At 42.6% G+C, this 8,175-nt stretch overlaps 1 pseudogene; it reads left to right on the top strand.

Annotated features, from left to right (window-relative positions):
* Positions 1 to 1,057: 1,057 nt before the first annotated feature.
* On the top strand, positions 1,058 to 6,013 carry LOC110491073 (uridine-cytidine kinase-like 1; annotated as a pseudogene).
* Positions 6,014 to 8,175: the final 2,162 nt, after the last annotated feature.

The following is an 8,175-nucleotide window of genomic DNA, read 5'->3' as shown; positions in this document are numbered from 1 at the left end:
TTGTTTAGTTGATACAAATTCCCACCTGGACGTAACACACAGTCAAGGTTGGCTATATAAAATAATGTTTGAAGCATTGTACATGTTATTAAATTACCAGGTGGTTACTGAATCAGGTATCAAGTTTGATCATTAACCAATTATCATTTTAATGCGCCTGTGATGTCGTTGCCAATAAAGTCTCCGTCACCAAGCAGACGCGTAATAGGATCCGTCTAATGGACTTGTATCTACCACATAACACAACATAATGACATACTATTTATTGCATTGCTCTGCTATCAATATGTATCTGTTGAAATTGTAGCATTTGGGTGTATGTAGTTTTATGCATTATAATAACTAGGTAGAGAATGGTAAGAAATGTAGTAACATCAATTGCCACATGCCACAATGGACACATGCTGAATGAAATGCAGTGCCCTGGCATTGTGCAAGAAAGATGCTGATAAACATGATCATCAGACAAACACTTGCCCTGCAGTACTATGCCTGCCTGCCCTTCTTGGAGCGTTGCACACATTAGCCTCGACTTGCTCCATCAATTCTAATACCATGTTGAGGTCTGGCTCACTCGAGACAATGAACTTGAAGATGAAGAGCAGTAGAGGAAGTCTTGGTGTAAACAGGCCTCTATTAATAACAGCCAAGCAACTCTGTGGTCCTCGTATGTGGTCCTCGTAAACACACTCAAGGGGGGGGGCAGGTGGCCAAAGTGGAGGGCTAAAAGGAGAGGAGTGGTGACATTTTCCTGTCTCCCCTCTGAGCTGAGATGAGGGTCGAGATCGGAGAAGAGGTAAAGGAGAGTACGTAGCGGAACCTTAGAGAGAGGCTGGATTCAGTGGGTACATTTGCGACAAAGGTCTGAAGAGACATCCAGAGATTGTGTCTCAATGTAAAGTGTGTCAGGTGGATTGGACCTGTGTTTCTGTGGGGGTTCACTTTAACTACGCTTGCTGCCTCAGCAAGGGTTAGCCTGTGTGTGCTCTACTGTGTGAGTACTGTACCGGTTGGGCCTGAGCTGTCTGACAGCCAGCCGCCCCTGTCCAAGGCAAATATGACTCTGCCTTGGTACACTGGCGCCAGAGTCTCAGGCTGCTGGTCCACGAGGGCCCGAAGGTAAGTGTGTCTGTTTACTCAGTGTTGTCCATGCTTATTGGATTGTATGCTATCTGTCTGTGTTTGAACACTGAGCAACCACAGACAGGGCTGTGGAATTCATTTTGCCTGTGTGGGTGTTGAGGGTGTTGTCCCATCCCATGTCAGTTTGAGACATGCTGATGATGAGAGGTGCAGGGAAATGGAGGATCTATCTACCAAAAATATATGTTTTGAAACTAACCAAGATGTTTTATGTTGGTGCTTTAGTGGAGCTTGAACAGTACTAAATGTGGATTCAGAGTTTGATGTAACCGTTAGGCTGTTTTTTGACATTCAATTTAGCTGGATAATAAACAAGGGTGTTGGTATAAACCTATCTGTGACAATAAGGACCATTATAGTCCTGTTATAACACTCCAGCGTTGACTGTGAAAGGATATGACCATCCCTGCCCTCTCTCAGATTTGAATAAAATGAGAACGTTTAAAACATCCTTCATTTTTCTGTTATTTGTACTGTAATTCTACCTATAACTCTTTGTAAATACCAGCTTCAAACCCTTTCCTGCAATCAAATGACCAAATCGCCCTCTAGTGGCCTCATGGGTGGAATTATTTATTTTACACAGAAAATCCAGTGTTTCTATGTCAAACGTTTTTGTTATTTTTCAGTCTTCTGTGATGTATATAATGTGTCATATTGGGATGCAAACTCAAAATGTAATACATTTCAACTCTATATCTGACAAACTAATAGTCGTGTGTGAGGTGTATACTTTAGTTTCAAAGCACATTTGGTTAAGACTACCAATAAACACTCTGTGTGACCCAGATTTAGCCCACTGCAGTAAATTATTGATGATATGATGATTGTTGTGTTACAGTGGTAGTGGGGAAGACTCTTTGGACCGGCTCCTGCCTGGCCCCCCTATCACCGCCGTACGCAGGAAGAGCACATCCCAGACTAAGACAGAGCCGCCCCTGCTCCGCACCTGCACACACAGCAGGCAGACCCCCCTGGTACGATGAGCATGGTGCAGAGTCCAAAGAGGCCTTCGTCATCGGCACAACATTCATGGGTGTATGCCTTATTTTATTGTCAGTGTGTGAAGTGTTACTCAGGTGTTTTTGCTGTTATATGTGGTGTTGTAATGGTCTTTCCTTATTGTTGACAGGTTGTTGTACTCAAAAATACATGTGTGTTTGTCTGTGCAGGGTTGTGTGGGGGCAGTGCCTCAGGGAAGACCACGGTGGCCAATAAGATCATTGAGGCTCTGGATGTCCCCTGGGTAGTGCTGTTGTCCATGTACTCCTTCTACAAGGTGAGAGTCTGTCATTCATTTGGCTTGCTTGGGCTTTAGCCTTTCGGAGATGCTACTGTATTTTCTTCACAACAGCCTGGAGCCTTATTGACAGACATGTCACCCTTGTAATACTGCATGAATGAGCCTACCCACAATCCCTCACTCTTAATAATGTGGGGAAGAGACTGTCATGGGGAAGAGACTGTCTACAGCCTGGGTAATCCCATCCCTCCCTCCATCATGTCTATTTATAAACCAGCAGGGAACAACACGCATCCTGTCCCTTGGACTCAACATGCACGCACGAATCCACGCACACGCACGTGCACACACGTACACATTGTGTTTCTGTGTCCATCCATCCCTGAAGTTTGTTCTCCTGTACCCCCTAGGTTCTGACCCATGAGGTACAGACCCTGGTAGCCAGTCAGTAACGACTACAACTTTGACCACCCAGGGGTGTTTGACTTTGAGCTGATGGTGGCCACCGTGCATGATCCCTGTGTATGACTTCACTACACATGGCAGACAGAAAGACTGGGTGAGTGTAGAACTGATGAGAGGCCATGTACCAAGTGAAAACTGTAGATTCTCTTGATATAGTTATCCACCGTAAACATTATTGGGATAGAGGAAATGGGCAGCTGTTGCAGTTCTGAGCATTTCTGTTGTCTCTGTCTCTCCCCTCCTTAGAAAACTGTGTATGTTGCCAGTGTGGTCATCTTTGAGGGGATCATGTCTTTTGCAGACAAAGAGCTTTTGGAGGTAAGGCTGTATGATCATCACATGTTTAGGGTTTCTGATCTCTTTACTGAATCAGTCGAGTCCTCTGTGACTGCAACGTACAGGAACATAGTGCTCTGTTGTTGCTCTGTCTGTCTCCAGCTCCGAGACATGAAGAGCATTGTGGACACTGACTCAGACATCCGGCTGGTACGTCGGCTGAGCAGGGACATCACAGAGCGCGGGCGGGACATCGAGGGGGTCATCAAGCAGTACAACAAGTTTGTGAAGCCTGCGTTTGAGCGGTACATCGAACCCCACATTCAGCTGGCAGACATCGTTGTGCCACCAGGTGAGTGATTTAGCACTAATCATTTGAAATGTCAAAAGTGCAATATCTTGGTATCTTCCAGTCTTTATCTAATATTTGTTAGCCTTTAGGAGCTAATACCCATATGACGGCATATATATCCTGCAGATATACTATTATTTCATAGCAAATTTTCTGTGCAGATATTTTATCATGTTAATTATGAGGTAGCCATATGAGCTAGCGAAATGTTTCTGACCAAGTGAAAATATGTTGTTTCCAAAGTGAAAATATGTTGTTTCCAAGTGAAAATATGTTGTTTCCAAGTGAAAATATGTTGTTTCCAAGTGAAAATATGTTGTTTCCAAGTGAAAATATGTTGAATGTGTACCTCTGCCAGGTGGTGGTAACACGGTGGCCATTTACCTGATAGTCCAACATGTTCACAAGCAGATGGAGGAGGTGAGTGAGCCACAGAACACTGTGCATGAGAAGAGGGCACCACACTGTGGCAGAATGCTGAAGTGTCTATAGAGGCATGGGAAGGGATGAGTGGCTGACATCTCTTTGCCTCTTTCTCTCTTTCTTTCTGTTTCTTTCACCCTTTACTACATTCCCTCTCTAGCTCTCGCTCTCTATCTCTTTCCCTCTCTCTTTGTGCAGCACGAGCTCAGTGTCAGGTAGGCTTACACATCTCCTACAGCTCCTCCCTCGTTCCACGCCTCTCTTCCTGGTGTTATTCACAATACCCCCACCAGGTGTCTCAGTGTGACTACATGGTTGACTTCTACTGAGGAGCTAGTGGGAGAGCAGAACAGTCTCTTGTCATTGTCACCTATTCAAATTTATTCTCCTTTGTGTTGTTTCGTCCAGGGCAGTCCTGTCCTCGGCCCAGCAGACTCAGCCCCCCCCCCCCCCCAGACCCTCAGAGTGTTGTAAAGTATGCCCCAGGTCAAAGGCCTGCACACCATCATCAGGTCAGATCACAGTCTATGGGTCTTGGTAGTACTCCTATTTTGCTCCACTGTGTGTGTTTGGTGTTCCTTTCTAATAGTGCAGAGTTTGTGTTTGTAACCATGCTGAAGCTGGATCCTCCTTTCTCCAGATCACAGGAGTGTCCATCCTGCGGGCAGGGGAGACCATAGCCTTCCCTGAGGGCGGTGTGCATGGATGTCCGCATCGGCAAGATCCTCATCCAGACCAACCTGGACTCAGGAGAACCAGAGGTACTTTAGAATGTAACAGAATAGAATAAATCTTTATTAGCTGAAGAGAGAAGTGGCCTTGTTTAGAACAGTCACACTTATATCCACCTCACTGGGTGTCTCCTTAGTAACCAGATCTGCCTCCTCCACCTCCTGATCGTATCTCCGTGGTAACCCTGTTTCTCCTTCCTCCTCTCTCTGCCCATCCCTTTCCAGCTGCATTACCTGCGTCTGCCCAAAGACATCAGTGAGGACCATGTCATTCTAATGGACAGCACTGTGTCTTCAAGCGCTGCAGCCAGGATGGCTGTGAGGGCCCTATTGGTAAAGTAGCAATTGACATCCCTATCCCATAATAACTGATAGCCCCCCAACTTCATGATTAATCATTATAGTAACCATATAATTATAATTAGTAGTTCTGTTTCTATGAAAGTAACCCCCATTACCCACCATACTAAATGGCTGGGTTTTAAAAAGTTGGCATAGCATTGATTGTGTGTTGTGTTAAATGAGTGTTGTGATGTATCTGTGCAGGACCACAAGGTGCAGGAGGAGAAGATAGCGCTGGCCTCTCTGCTGAGGGCAGGGTTGGGGGTGCACTGGGTGGCCTATGCCTTCCCCAAGGTCAAAATCATCACCACCGCTGTGGACAAGGGTGTTGATGACTTCCTCCAAGTCATTCCTGGGATTGGTGGGTTTGGCTCTGCTGTAGCACTCCGGTTATGCGTCATGGACAGGGGTGGAAGTCATTGAATGTATTCTGTACTCCGTGTGATGTAAGTTAACTCTGTGTCATACAACTAAAACTATGTATCTGTGTGTTCTGTTGATACAGGGGACTTTGGGGACCGCTACTTTGGGACAGATGGTAGAACATCAGGCTGGAGTGACGGTGAGGAACAGGAGCGACCGAAACAACAAACAATGAACTTGATTCTGTGAAACACGAGGTTAAAGGCTAGCCTTGTGAAACCAGACTGTGTGCTTGCTCGATCAGGCTGGTTTAACAAGGCTAGTTCAGGGCAGGACTTCCTGGCCACACCAGTCACATTCCATTCAGCTGCACAGTAGATGGACTCAACAAAGGGTCTCAATAAACGAGTCAATACTCAAATGTATGTACAACAAGACATTTTTGTATGGTTTATATTAGATGTTAATGGGTCATTATTCTATTTAAATGGTTGGATGTTTCAGTTCTGGACTGCTCAAGCAAGCTAATGTTTATAATGTATATGGTGCTACATGAAACTGAATCAGTTTCATCCCCTCTCAAGACACTATCTTGAAATTACCTAGCTATTTGTTTTTTTATTATCAGGTGATATTTGGCAATTGTATATTAAATATAACATTATTGAAAGTTTATCTATGTTTTATTAGGTAGAGAAGCTTTCTAGCCTGTAGGGGGGAGCATTGTTCAATTATAGTTGCTGTGTTGCCATGTTGTGTGTGCTCCCAGATACTCAAAGTGCACTAGAAACCATATGAAGGCCTGTAATTGGTGCATTTCATTCAACTCCTTTCATTGAGTGAATTGACAAATCATGTGCAGGGAAATTGACCATTATTTTCAAGTATTTGAAAAGGTTTTGAAATTTGAAAGGTAGTGAGAGGAAATGGTATTGAATCCTCTCCACCCATGATGGAGATGATCGAAAACAGTCACTAGAAATTTGTTGAGGATGATCTTCACCTGAACAAAGAGATTGTGACATGTCCTGATGCCCAATGCTAAATACCAAAATATTAGATATCTTTGTATTTTTCTTACCCCATTTTTTAAGGGATGTGACACCCATTTATACATTACCTTTATTGTATTCATTTTTACCTGACATAGTATACACACATGTATAAGTGTTGAATGTATTTTATCTCTGCCTCTATGATTGACAAGCATAGCCTACATTTAGTCATGAGAGAACACTGTTTTGGGGGAATCTCTTTTTCTCTGTGATAACCCTTACAGAGTGGGTGACTGTGATCATGGATGTCATGCTGTATTCTCCAAGACAGCACAAGACCCCGCCTGCCCATGTGACTACTGCCTCAAGGTTAACCTGTTACTATGGAGACAAGCCCACCAATGAAAATTCAGCAGACGGTTGCGATGTTGACTGCAAGCTTTTTGTTTTAAGGGTGACCTATTTTGTTCTACAGCTAGTCAGACACAAACACACACACACACACACACAATAACACACACATAAACAAGGATACTCACACACATTGAGATTTATAGACTGTAGGAGGTTATAAGGATACACAAAATAAATAAACACACTCAAAGATAATAAACAAAAAAGCTTTTTAATTAATTTAAAGATTACAGTTTCTTGCTTGAGCACATTTGTCTAAACAGATTTCACTTTTTCAAAATAATTACCACGCAGCCCAAAACTGAAACATGTTGGCCAAAATGACACATTTAATTTGCAAAAATGCATTAATAAGGCTCTCAAAACATGAAATGCATGACGCGAAACCAACTACCTCCATCAAAACATACAACCTCTTATCTAATGAAAAGTTATTTCAATCAATCGTTGCACAATGGCCCAATAAATACTATCTACAACTATCAATATTGTCTAACAGGGTTAACCCTGCCATTTGTTGATACTATAATTATAAAAGACAACAAAGCATATTATCACAGCATAGGCTGTATTCTTTTTTTTCCCAAAATGATTTTACCAAAGACGATGAATGCAGAAAGAATGTCACTCAAACATTTTTACAAAAAAATTGTTTTATACAAAATACGAATAAATAAAAATAGAATGCCACTCAAAAGCATGAATATCCAGAAACAAAGGCTTTATTTTAGATAGCTGAACTATCTTCCTTTACAGACCCCTCTACCCCTCCTTTGTCTTTGCTCTCGGCCTCTAACTTGGTCCGTTCTTGCAAACAGCAACTCAGAGGTGACCTTTTTTATGCATGAATAAGGACTGATTGCTGATTGAACAACCGTGCAAACAAGTTTTGCTCACATACAGAAGAGGTTCACATCCCTGGGAGTAATTTGTATCAGCTGTGACCAAATGTTAGAATTTGGTTTTGTTACGATTTACTCAACTGAGTTTTGCATCTTTTATAGAGTTGTGTTTTTCAACTATGTGCTTAGCATTTGCATTGTGTGTGAAAGCAACGAGAAATGATTTACCGTTTCGAAAAAATAATACTGTTGTGCTCATTAGGTTATGATGGAGATCAAGTGTAATATTTTGACATGGCAAATTTGAACATTTATCTCTGGGAAATGCATGAGAGTGTAATTATGGAATAAAGTGAATGGCAGATTACCATGTGAGGAAACAACCCCCCATACATCTACTTGCAAGAATCTGACTTTCTCATTGCCTTAATAGCCAATTAAATCATTTTTACCTGTGATAAATCTATAGCACTATTGCAGAACCTTTGTCTTCCATTAGTCATCACCAGTGTTTTTCAGAGTTGCCTTTGGTTTCAGGATCAGTTTGATATTGCTAAATATTTGGCCTACAATGAGGGTTAAAGGC

Source organism: Oncorhynchus mykiss, chromosome 16 (genome assembly GCF_057628025.1).
Source record: "Oncorhynchus mykiss isolate SJ-2025 chromosome 16, ASM5762802v1, whole genome shotgun sequence".
Taxonomy (NCBI): domain Eukaryota; kingdom Metazoa; phylum Chordata; class Actinopteri; order Salmoniformes; family Salmonidae; genus Oncorhynchus; species Oncorhynchus mykiss.
This window is presented reverse-complemented; position numbering and strand designations above follow the sequence as displayed.